The sequence below is a fragment of the Falco punctatus genome, assembly GCF_963210335.1.
Source record: "Falco punctatus genome assembly, chromosome: 4".
NCBI classification, from domain to species: domain Eukaryota; kingdom Metazoa; phylum Chordata; class Aves; order Falconiformes; family Falconidae; genus Falco; species Falco punctatus.
The window spans coordinates 9,686,900-9,699,589 of record NC_137583.1 but is presented as its reverse complement, the minus strand read 5'-3'; the positions used below and the strand labels follow the sequence as shown (position 1 = coordinate 9,699,589).

The window sequence follows — 12,690 nt, the reverse complement described above, 5'->3', positions numbered from 1 at the left end:
CACTATCTCAATATATTGGTTTGTATAAATCAGATCCAATTTGCGGTTTAATGTTGCAATAAGGCCTGCTACCATCTTAAATTGGTTCTTTACTGTTGTAACTTCTCATTCAGAGTTCAGTGCTCCTTGTTTCCGTTATGTCAAGGTTTACTGATATCTTTTCGAGCTCCTTGTGCCAGTCAGACCTAATTAAAGCAGAGAACAGAAAGGGCTCCAAAAATGGTGTTAGAAATTACATCAAAACACAAAGTGTGCTGCAGGTATTTTTGTCTTTCTTTGAACAAGTCAGCAAAGATTTGCAAATGTGTTTTGCCAGTAGCTATTTTCTGATCTGCACGTAAAACAACTTAAAGTTTGATTGGTACACCTATATATATGTTGTCACTTTTCTTCACAGCTAAGCCTATTAACTTTGGTGAAACTATTTGTGGCTAAGACAGCAATTCAAAAAACAAGATAGCTGAACATGATCCCTTTTAATGTAGAGCTCCTAGGCTTAGACTTGTTTTAAGAATTGTTCTTTCGTGAATGGGATTTAGTTTAATGAAAAGTAAAACCATGGTTGAATTATAATGCTAATTTTACTCTATGAAAAAAAAAAAAAACAAGTTCCTTGGACAAAATATAATATTGCATGAGTATCTATTGTACAATTTTAAAATTTTTCAGTGCAGTATATATAGTTTACCTAAGTGTATATAGAGAAAAAAGACATTATCCAAGTGAAATGTATTTCAATAATTTCATAAAAGTGTCTCTCACTTGTACCAAACTTCCTATACTGGAACATTTAGAATGTTTTTTAGAGCACATACCGTGTATGTTTTAGCTGTACCTTTCTGCAGTTCTGAGTTCCCTCGGTGTGCTGGCTTATCACCAGCAGGAGCCACTGGTGCTGGTATATGATGAGAAACACAATCTCAAGAATGGGGTTAGGGGTGCAAGTGGAAACTTGGTACAGTAGTTCAATAATATATAAATTGCTGTCAGGTTTTACAGCTAGGAATGGAACAGAGAAGATAACAAAGGAAAAAGGGAAAGAAAAAGACTGCATAAAGTGAAATTTAATCAGGGAGAGAGGTAAAGAAGTACAGGAGGAAGCAAAGGAAACCATGCTGAAGAAAAGGAGTGGCAGAAAGAAGAAAGTGTTATATGGCCTCGTTTCTTGCTTGCATTTGGCAAGTAATGTGTATATATGATTTGTTCACAAATGTGTTAACATTTCTAATGATAGAAACGTAAGAAAGAAAAACATTTATGTTAAATGTTAAGGCTTTTATTTTATGTAATACAAAATGAAGAGATTTGTAGGTGATCCGTCTATGCAATATAAGCTTGAAGAATTGTTCTGCTGCTCCTTCTCTGTTTGTCCTTTAAAATTAATTGAAAGCCTCATTGTTTTGTTTAAACTGTGAAAGCTTCCAAGGTCAATGAGTGAGGTAATTGACCTGCCTGTTGTAGGACAAAAATATGTATGTTAAATTGCATAATTAGTTTTAATTACATAATTATGGTGTTTAATGTATGGGGGTCAAAGGTTACTATTACATTTAGAAGTCATGACAAGAAACACAAAAATAAGCAGCATAGTTTAAATCTGTGTTTCTTTGGGTTTTAAAAAAGGGGTCCACTGTGATCTATCCTTGACCTTGGATATTTGATGATTATAGCGAATAATATATTGCTGTTATACTTTTTGGAATCATAGAGACACCTTTGTAAATGACTAAGTGACTTTACCAAAGACTTCATTTAGGTTTAGAGTACACGAAAGTTAATCAACAGTGGGAACTCAACTGACAGTAATTTAATCTGATTGGGTAAGGTAATTACGTGATTACCAGGAGTGTTTATATATGGACAAGGATATTTTTATTGGAAAAAAACCTAATTGCTTTCTTACTGAGAAGAGCAAAAAACAAATAAATTTGTTGTCAAGGGTTAAGAGGACATCCTTCTCCTTGAAATAGCTTCTTTTCATATTTTAGTGACAAAATGAACTCATAATTCTTCGCAGATTTTCACTGGGATTATGTTATATGAGTTCCTCTATTTCTAAACTAGAAATAATGTCATCATTAACTTGTTTTGTTTGAGAAGTCCATTGCTTACACATTAATTGTGTGATAGCCTAAAGATGTCATGATGCTTGTAATTCATGATCTCTTTTAATGTGTGTAAACACTGTTGCTTAAATACAGGTTGATTTCACCAAACGTAAACCTAAAGGTCCATTATACTAATGGATATTTCTGGGAAGGAGGGCATTGTTTGTTTTTCCATGATGGTAAAAAAAAAAAAAAAAAAAAAAAGCACTACATACAAGATGGGTAGATAAAAGATGGTGTTCTTAAATGCTAGTAGAAAAAGGTCCTTTAGGTTCTCTGAATGGTCCTTTAGAAAATGCTCTTTCCATCTATTGACAATGAAGGGAGTGTTGGGAGATGAATCTTCATTAGCAAACATTAACCTCTGTGCATACCTCCCTGAAGTGCACTACAGAGTAGAGTCCCGTTTGGCTAATAAATGGTGGCTTGCTCCAAAGCCTGTGTAAGTAAGGGGCCAGGCCTGGCCTTGACACTTTGCATGGTTGTGTTAAGACACCAAGAAAAGACACTGAAACTTGTAACTTCTTATCGCATCAGTAACTATTGAACACATTCTGCCAGTGGAAATGGGATACAGTCCTCTAAAGGCTGACTTCTAAGGAATGAAAAAGTTAATGAACTAAATGTTAAATAAGAAATCAATGCAGTTTTGAAATGAACTATATAATTATGGGAAAAAGTTCTGTGATACAGTCCATGTTATAAAAATCATTTGTTCTCCCTTTTGCTAATTTTTCCCTAAATAATTTATTTAGAAAATATTACAATTTTGAATTGTTTTTCTAAAACAGATGATCCAGTCACTGTTGGAGGCACATAGCCACGGCAAAATCTCATGCTGTACATTGATCACCTGTCCAACCTTTGCCTAGAGTGTGATCCCCAGTTCCTTCAAGAGATCCATCTTTACCTGCCTATAAAGAAGAAGAGGAGGAGAGAGACATCTGGGATATTCAAGTGTCAAAGTTTAACACCAGAGCAGGTTGAATCTCCATTTATATTATTCTCTATATATGTTGCTAGTATTGATTTAGATATTTGGCTAAAGATTTTTTTCAGTAATTATATAGTGTGCTCTGAAGTTTTACCAGTGTTAAAGCATTTTTGTTTAGATTCCTCACTTACCAAAACTACGCATGCATTTTTCATAGTTCCATGGTGTGAAATTGAATCCAAAGTCATTCTGCTGTTAAGGAAGTTGGCTAATACTGAGCGTGGCTGGCAGTCTGTACCTCTCTCTTCGACATATGCTGAACACAAAGACCAAAATGTCTTATTTAAAGCTACTCAGTGGACTGTAGTTTTACCGTTCTGTATTTAGCACATGCTACTAAACCCAGGATCCCAGCAAGTATGCTCATTTTCATTCACTTGCTTCTGGCAAGTTAAACTTGCTTCTTCCACTTCCATTTCCAAGAGGACTTTGATATCCACAAAACAGACAAGGTTTCACTTGCTGTCCTAGGGACTGCCCCTTCAGGAGTCTAGCACAGCCCACACACAATTCTGGAATATGTCCAACTTGTTTTTTGAGCAGAATGTGAACCTCTGACCTCCTGGGCCTCCGGCAAGAGTGCTGCCTACTGAGCCACCAATACCCAGGCCATCAATAAGTTTTAAATGCCAGTTGCAGACTTCACAGAGATAATGACTTCAGTGTGTAAAGGTTTTGTTGTGGAGGCTGCAGTCTCACATATGGCGTGACAGAGTAAATATGCTAAGACCATAGAGAGCTGTTGCATAACTTGCCTTGATATAACAGTTTTTGTGATTTGTTTCAAGGCATGGAATATTATTTAAAGGGACCCTGTCATGTAGCCTTAGGCCCAAAATGAAGCTGTTCTAAAAAGAATGTTTAGCAAAAACAGAGATATGTCCATGAAATTCTTGGAGTGGGAATATCAGCATAAACTTGCTTGGATTTAAACAGTTGCCTGCGTGACACTGCACTGTTGTGCTAGGGAATGAGAACCAGCAAATGAAATAGTATTAAGTGAGATTCAGAAACTGAAACTGAGCAGAAGCAAGATATTAGAAATCTGTTACTATTGTTGTAACTTCTTAAAAATTTTACCATGAAGATGAGATGAGAAAAGATGAGACGAAAAAATGAATTTCAACTTTGTAATTCAAAGCAGCATTATTGACAATGGTAAATTAATGTATTTGCATTTAAATAATATTTTTACCCTGCTTTCAAGTAAGTTCTTATATTTTATATACTTATAAAGCAAAATTAATATGAAATAAACTTTAGGGTTTTGTACATTTCAGTTTTATTGATGTTCTCTATTTATAATTTAGCATTAAAAGCCTACAAATGACATGTTGATGTTTGCAAATTTCAAACTGATTAGTGTGATTACACAAAGTGGTATTTATAGACTTGGATCAAGAAGAAAAATGTAGCCAGATTCAAGCTAGGACTTACATTGTGGAAAGGTTATTGGACAAACTGCATGAACCTTCTATGGAGCAAAGGCCAGGAACCCAGAACTCCTTTTCTCAGCTGAGTGCCCAAATCACTAGGCTACAGACTCTTGCTCCCTCTTGTGTTCTTTCTCTGGCCCAATGAATCTCGAATTATTTTCTGTACAGTGATACAGCTTCATCAAGAGAGCTTTAAGATATCCCTATCCTCATCCCAGCATTTGGCCCCCCCTGTAGCCTATTGATTGGAACATTCTTCTGAAAGACATTGCTTTGAGTCCTAGACTGAAGAAGGAATTGGACGTGGGGATTTTGCTTCTGGGCCGAGTAGTCCTGCTGCTAGGCTAGCAATGACTGCTGTTCATGTACCATTTTAGAAAGAAACAGCACCTGAAGAATTTTGTAGGAAACCCACCTGGTTGGTGTTTATTAGGCTGGCTTAGGCTGGCTTTGAGAACACCTATTGGATCAAACTCCTCAGATCATCTGTGCAGGGGTGGGCTTCATTTCTAGATCCCAGTCAGGATTAGACATAAACTGTGCAGTGGGATGTTCAGTCCTGGCCAGGTTGGTAAATTCTGGCCATGCACAGAGATGCAGCTCCTGTCTGTGGCCTGTCTTGCCATCAAAAACGGTATTGTCTTCAGAGAGCAGGTATCTCCAGGATGAGACAGGGGCCTGGCAGATCACCATTTTGGCTGGAGATGCCTAAATTCTCCTCACACCTCATTTTGAATTCCCATACTTTTAGGCCTGTAATTAGTATATTTTGATTTCAGAGTTCCTTTGAATGTAGAACTGAGGGGGTTTATGAACTTGTTTTTCAAACGTCAGTTAACTTTAAAAGAATGTGTTATAATTAAACAAGTTGATAGGAAGAACTTGTGGGTCAAAAGTGCGTGGACAGTTATGAACCATAGGCAAACACTGCATTTTGAAGCTCCAAAAAATGAAATTGCTTTAAACGTGTTAATGCTTTTTGTGCAGTTGAGCAGTGTGTGTTAGATCTGAATTCAGGAATAGTCAACTAAATTAACTGCACTGCAGTTATAAAACAAATGCTTGTCAACATTTCTGACTTAATTCCTAGGCTATTGTATATTTTTCCAATATGTATGTTTTTATGAAGTCCTGCAGTGCATGTCCTCATTCATGCAAGTGCATTTATCTGCCTCAGTGGAATTATTTGTGGTAAGTCAGTGTCTACGATCAACTAGGATGAGTCTGGTTTTTTTTTTTAATAGAAATGCTAATTTTGAAAATGACATCTGTGAATTATATTTAGTCTGAAGAGCTACAGACAGTATAAAATTAGAACTGTGGATTTCCTTGGCAGTTCTATTATTGTTTCTACCTTTTTAAAACACGGGAGGAATCATGTGATTCATTACGCTTTTCTGGCAGTAGATGTATCACCTGGTTTGGTATCCAAATGTGAACTATTGCTGCTCTTTAATATGGTAAATTGAGGGTGGTGGAGGTGGGCATAGAAACTTATATTCATGACAGATTGCCTCACTGGTGTCTATTTTCATTGCAGTGGAGCTTTTTGTATAGCAGGATAGCACTCACAGAAGTAGAAAGGATGCAATCCATATCCTGGTTATTGACTGAGCAAATTTATGTGCAAATTTGTGAGCAAAAGATATGTTCATTTGGCAGTGTTTGTGTTTCCACATACAGGACTTTCACTGTCTCATGATCTGTCTGAAGAAGGGCTACCATTTGCACAATTTAACACTATCTCTCCTTTCAAGTGAACAGAAGTTAAATTGGTAAAGATTGTAAGTCAGCATCATATTAACCATTTTGTGTGCATGGGGACCTACTAGTGTAGGGAGCTGCTTAGCATGGTGTTGACTTGATTGCTCTAGAGAAGTGGGTGTTTGTTAGTATGTTAAAGGGAGTGCTTAGATTCCAGTGTTACAAATGTGGGATAAATAGCTAAAAAATATTGTAATAACCCATATAATGACAGAGCAGGATAGAGAGCACTGAAAGAAAACTGGAATTGGAATATTGAGTTGGAGAGCCAAGGAAACAGAAACATTACTACAGGACGGAAATTTTTTAAAAGCTATGAGTTAATAGAGTGGTAAGCTTTGGAGGTGGGTAGAGGTCTTCAAACACAGTAAGGCAGTTGTAATAATTAAAAGTTGTGATCAGTAACCATCTTGATAGAGTCAGGTAATTGTCAAATGTAAGACAATCTATAGAAATGAAAAACAGACATGCAATGCAAATCACATGAAAATTATTATTGAATTTGGAAACAGCATATTTTCAAGATTACAGATAGGAAGGGTAAAAAGAAATCACAGTAAAGATGACTCATATGTTAGTTAAAGCTCAGATTAAAGGCCTTATCCTTCCAGGTATAAAAATTGTCAACTGCATTGTCAGTAAGCAAAAAAACCCCAGCCTACTATGAGTGTTGTGTTTTCCCTTGATCAATTTTAATGAAAAAAAATTTCACTTGATTGCCTGTTTTTTAATTTTTATTTTATGTGAGAGGTTCATTGATGGATGATTAGTAGCAGTGATTCCCCAGCCTTAAATCACTTGATATCTTGAACAGGAGAAGGTTGCATGGCCTGGTCTCACTGGCCCCTCTTTAGTGTCACCACAGAGAAAAAAAGAGACTGTTTACAAATGTCCAGAACTTATTTGCATTTGCTTTTGGAAATACTGAAGCTGCTAAGAGATTTTTCAAGTTAACAGAGTTTTTGATAAATTGTTGCTTTATCGAACCTGAAACACCTCTCATATCAAGGGCAGTTTAAAGAAACTTCCTTTAGGAAGCTTTAATTTCAAATAGCAAATAACTAATTTATTGAAAATGGAACTGCTCAACAAGAAAACTTGAGAGAAATCTGCATTACAATACCCAGAGCCTAGTAGTTAGGGTATTATCCTTTAAGACGTGCGACTTTGGTTCAATTTTCTTTTCTGAATCCAGCTGAATAGAGACTTAAACCCAGCTGAATATCTAATGCATCCAAGGCAACTGTCATTACCACTGGACTATTGTCTGTAATAGGTTGGGTATCTCTGCTTTTGTGGAAATTGTGAAAGGATTTGTCCTAATACTAACAAGACCTTTCTGAAATCTCCAGAATTCTTATAGGCTAGGAAAGAACCTTTGTGCCTAGCTTACTTCTAACCCTCAGGCTCTGAAGAAATGCCTGTAATAATCATTATTTTATATATTCATAGCAGGCAACATTTATTAATCTGAACTCTAAACTAAATCTCAATCTCAGACTCTGCATAGAGCTGTCTTTCCATGCCTCTGGTTATTTGTGTCAGCTGTCTCAGGTTTTTCTGTTTTTCCTATATACATACTTTTAATGGTTCAACCAAATCTGCCTAGAAGTAGCACTTGGGATATAACAGCAATGAATTTAATGGCATTTTTCAATAGTTTTCTGTCTCTGTTTCTGCATCTTATATTTATTTTAACATGGTGAACTAGTGGTGATCACTGTTGAAGATGCTTATAGTTGAAATGTGCACCTACTGAAAAAAAAAACAAACCACCAAACCCCGAAACCTGTCATAAGTAATTTGATTGTTGTTGGGACATTGTTTTGGGATATGCAGTCGATGATGGATTCCATGAAACTACAGGAATCAGGATTGCTTTGTGCCCCGTCAGTGTATAGGTATTCTTCTGAGATTACCGAAAGGGATCAGTTACCTTGGTAATGTGTCCACCAATATTTATTGTGTCTATTTCTTTACACAGGCTAACAAACATTCATCATGTGGGAATGTTGGTCATGATCAGCTTGAGCTGAATTTAAATTGATGACCTAAAGGTTAAAGTCCCCGTATCCAGTTACCTCTCCCTTGAACTGTCCAGTCCCCTTACAACTGGGTTTAACACCATTTTTAGTTTATCAGTGTCTTTGGAGGAAGGGCAGTCTTTGGGAGTGTTGATCTGACAAATGCCATTGATGTCCTGTTTAAAAACCAAACAAAAAAAGATTTCAATATGCCTTTGTCAATACTTGATGAAGAACGTTCTGAACAAGTATTCAGATTCTGGGCTAATAACCAGCCTGCTAGATAGCTTTAATCCGTCATATGGGAACATAATGCAGTGTTGCAGCCCAGTGAAACATGAAACTATGAGAACAGCTGAGTAAATTTAAACACATTTTTGAACATTCTAACCTTTGTCATAAAAATCTGATAATATAGAAGAAAAACTAATAACACTTTCTTTTGGTTTTGTTATTCTGTACAGTAGTTGAGAAGACTTAACATTTCTTGTGGTTGCTGACTTTAAAGAAGTAGTGGCAATTTCTAACACTGCTTTTTGCCCCATATGAAGTCTATTCTTTCTCACTCATTAAGGAATGAATCTGGTTTCTGTTTTATTCAATATTGTATATACATCTCACCCATAAATATTTAAACTAAGTAAATATAGAATCTTAAACATGGAATATGCTTTCTTTCTAAACTGGTGGTTGTGGGGGAAGGTAAAAATATTTTATTCAAAGACCAGTGGTCCCTTTGGAAGAGAAAAACACCCCTGTTTTGCCCAAAAATTGGATGGACTTGTGCTTGTTGTAAGGCAGCAAACTTTTTACCAGAGTATCCCTATATTGTTATATTTATATGTATAGCGTTCAGACTATAAAGGATCTATAGGAAAGGGTTTGCATTGCAGATACTTCAAAAACACATGGCTAGTATTCAGCCTCTATATCTGGGGCTAATTTAATTCTTCTTCTCCATTCAAAGTGCCTCACTCCTGCCTACAAATGCAGAACAGATTCCCTAGTAATTTTCTTTCTTGGAAGTGCCGTTATTTTATTCCTAACTGGGAATAGCATGAAATGGAAATACATTTATAACTCAACTCAAAAACAAACACCAAACAAAATAAAAGCAGGGATGATCTGAAAGACAGTTCCATAACAAATTGATGCAGAAAAATAAAGAAATGTGAAGCATATTGAAAAGTACAGAACTGACATTTTCTCCAGGAAGATTTCTTTTAGCAAACTGGTTTTTGGAAATGGCATAATGTGGCATAGCTAGAGCACTTAATTAATTTTGGCTTTATTGCCAGTCCAGATTGGTAATGCAAATTCATGGTTTTAATTTGATCCATGCAAGTTCAATACAAGTCCAGGTATGCAGCAGGTCTAGATCTTACTCTTAAGATACAATTAAGAGTGTTGTAAAAATACAGTTTTATTAAACTGAATACAATGAATAGTGGGCATTTGTGCTTTACAATGTTATGACTGTGTGGCTCCTACATATATATTCCTCACTCCTCTTCCATATGTATTGTACAGTCTGAAACGCTGAGGGATACTGAAGGTTACATCCTGAGGCACAGTCCTGCTGATGCTTTCTTGAAAAAAGACAAGGTCTTTGTTATGTTTTGGAGTCTGTAGTTCAAACTGCAGCTAGTGTAGGTAGCTAATGGGCTGGACCAGCCCCTTCAGTAAAGTCTGGATCCTTTTGTGGGTAATACATTGTTGAAACATAAAATAAGCTTTGATTGTAAAATGTGTCTTCTGTAAACAGTTACAAATATAGCACTTTGTGTTTACAAGGCAAAATCTGACCAAACCTCAAAATAGAAATGGAAAGTAGATAATATTTTATTATGCATTACAGAGATGTAATTAACTGAACAATAAGAACTTCCTTTGCTGAATTTGATGAGGTCACAGAATTTATTTTAAAGGGGAGGCAAAAGTCCATCCTTTATTATAATTTTATTTTAATTGATTTTTATGTGTAGACCAAATATCTGAACTGGACTGCGTTAGCTAAGTTTAGTATTGCTTCTCATTTTCTTTTTGTTTTTCTATCAAACAGAAGATGATGTGAGAGAACATAAAATGATTTAATCCCTGTTCCCATTAGAACAGGAGGGTAGAACAGTTGTTTCAACAAGATTCAGTGGCAATTGTTGACTTTTTAATGTTAAACTTACGTTCATGGAAATCAATAGGAAAAGCGTAACTGCTTTCTGAAAGAAAGATTGGGATATGTTAGTTTATTCCCTCTGTAATTAGGCATAATAAAGAGTTTTTTGGGGTAGAGTTCTTTCATACAGCTTGGTCTGAGCTACCCTTTCAAGCTCTGCTGGTTGAAGCGTTAGAGTAATGAATCCTAAATTCAAAGATGATTTCTTAAGAGTGTGGCTTTGTTCCCCTGTGCACACTGACAGATAACAGGGACAACAAAACCTTTCTTTGCTCTTAGATCAATACTGTAATGAAAATGCAAATACTTGTGTATGTTACCACAGCTCCTATAGAAGCACCATTCACACATTGGTTTTTCTTCCCCACTTGGATTATCTGTACCGGCCCCCAAATTCAGTCTGTGTTGGCACAGAGCCCTCAGCATAGAAAATCCAAACGGAAGTGTCCTGTCATGTCTCCCTGTGCTTTTATTTCCCGTCTCTTCAAACTGTCCTGAAATTTTCCACTTCAGCTATGTGGTTACTCTAAGTACTTCCTTTTACTAAATTTGTTAAGTGAATCTAGACCTCTGAGCTCAATGTACCATTTTCATATGAACATAAGCTCTTTTTCTCTTTGTGGGCATCTTAACTCTTGCTGTGCTGAAGCACAGTCCCTTTGTCTGTAGTTGTAATATACTTCATTAGTTTCCAGAAGACAATAACTTGCTTTATTCCCATTTTATAAGGATTAATTATACTCAGAAAAAGTGCTCAAATAGCAAGCAGAAAAGGAAACCAGATGTTGCAGAGTTATTTAACCAATGTTTTTTTGGACAAATGTTTGAGCTGTGTGATTTAATTTTTTTGTGGAACCTTTGGAAGTTGGCTACTGAGTGAATAAAACATTCAAAGTATATATCAAAACATACTTTACCTCACAGTATTATTCTTTTACCTAACTATTGCAGGTAAATACTTTATCAGTTCCTGGCCCACAAATTGGCAAAAGTATTTGATTAGAACAGGAGCAATCCCCAAGGCATATTGTGTTTAGAGTCATAATTCATAAGTAGATTTTTGTGGCATAAGGCACAGTTGCTCATTTCCAACTGTTTCAGTTTTCTGTGCTAATGAAATGGTATACTGATAAACCTCCGTGCAAATTTGTTTTTCTTATAGATGCAGAATCTAAAATAATGAATGTTTAGAACAAGCAAGTGAATTAATCATCTGAACATGAAACACATTCAAATGTGTTTCAATGAGAGTAAGCCTCACTTCTGGAAATGGTGTATGGTAAAACAGATGTACAATTTCTCTTATAGCAATGGTTTGTGTAGGCAGTTGAAGGCATATTTAAAAGTTAGTGTATGTTCCTAAAACTGTTTCTTTCTAGTTTAACTCATTTTCATGGCATTTAGTACACGAGACTTGTAAGACATAGTTCTAAAATATAGAATCTTCCTGTTCTAGGCATTATAGGACTAACAAGAATGTCAGGTTTTTATTGTCTTTTTCATCACTTCTATGTTTTTGTCATCTCAGAAATCCTAAACTGTGGTATCTCCCCAAATTTGTCTTCCAGGGGGCTTCTTGAGCACCTAGAGCTTGTCTTCTGCCAACCACTCCTGTTAAAGGCAATGTGTCTCATGTCATTAATAGAAATTACCTAAATGACAAATGTTGCAATATTCCAGTTACTAGTATCTCAGCACTTTTATGGACATGCCTCCCATTCATCTGGGGCTACCCAGTTCAGGGAAGCACCTTATACTTATTTTGCCAGATTTGCTCTTTCAATATTTTTCATCTAGAATTTCAGTCTCATTTCTTATAGCCTCTAGTGGCTCTTCATACTCTTACATGGTCTTTCTGCTGTGCTCGCCTTTCCCTTTACAACCTGTTCCAGCTGCAATATTCCTTTCAGGCTTTCTGCTTCATTTAATTTATTTTCAAGCCTCTCTCCAGCCTCTTCTCCCTTCTTTCCACATTAGTAACCTGCAGGGTTTTCAAACTCTCTTTTTCCAAACTTAAAAGCCCACTTTCCCAGGTTACATCCTCTACCTCTTACCTCTTCAGCTTTTTCCCGCTGTTCTCCAGTGATGTTGGAACAGTTGTATTACAGTAATTTTCACTGTTCTGTTCCGACCTTACAATTTCCTGTTACTTGGTCCATGTGAGAGCTCAACCTGGTGGACTTTGGAGTGA

The 12,690-nt window shown here is 36.2% G+C and overlaps 2 protein-coding genes across 2 annotated transcripts in view; both read left to right on the top strand.

Moving 5' to 3' along the window:
* ERC2 (ELKS/RAB6-interacting/CAST family member 2) overlaps positions 1–3,004 on the top strand; it is a 481,052-nt gene extending 478,048 nt beyond the window's left edge. The window contains exon 20 of the mRNA XM_080384963.1: positions 2,900–3,004. The gene's annotated coding sequence lies outside the window, so the exon portion shown is untranslated. The remainder of the gene's footprint in view (positions 1–2,899) is intronic.
* WNT5A (Wnt family member 5A) overlaps positions 2,986–12,690 on the top strand; it is a 91,611-nt gene continuing 81,906 nt past the window's right edge. The window contains exon 1 of the mRNA XM_080385021.1: positions 2,986–3,090. The gene's annotated coding sequence lies outside the window, so the exon portion shown is untranslated. The remainder of the gene's footprint in view (positions 3,091–12,690) is intronic.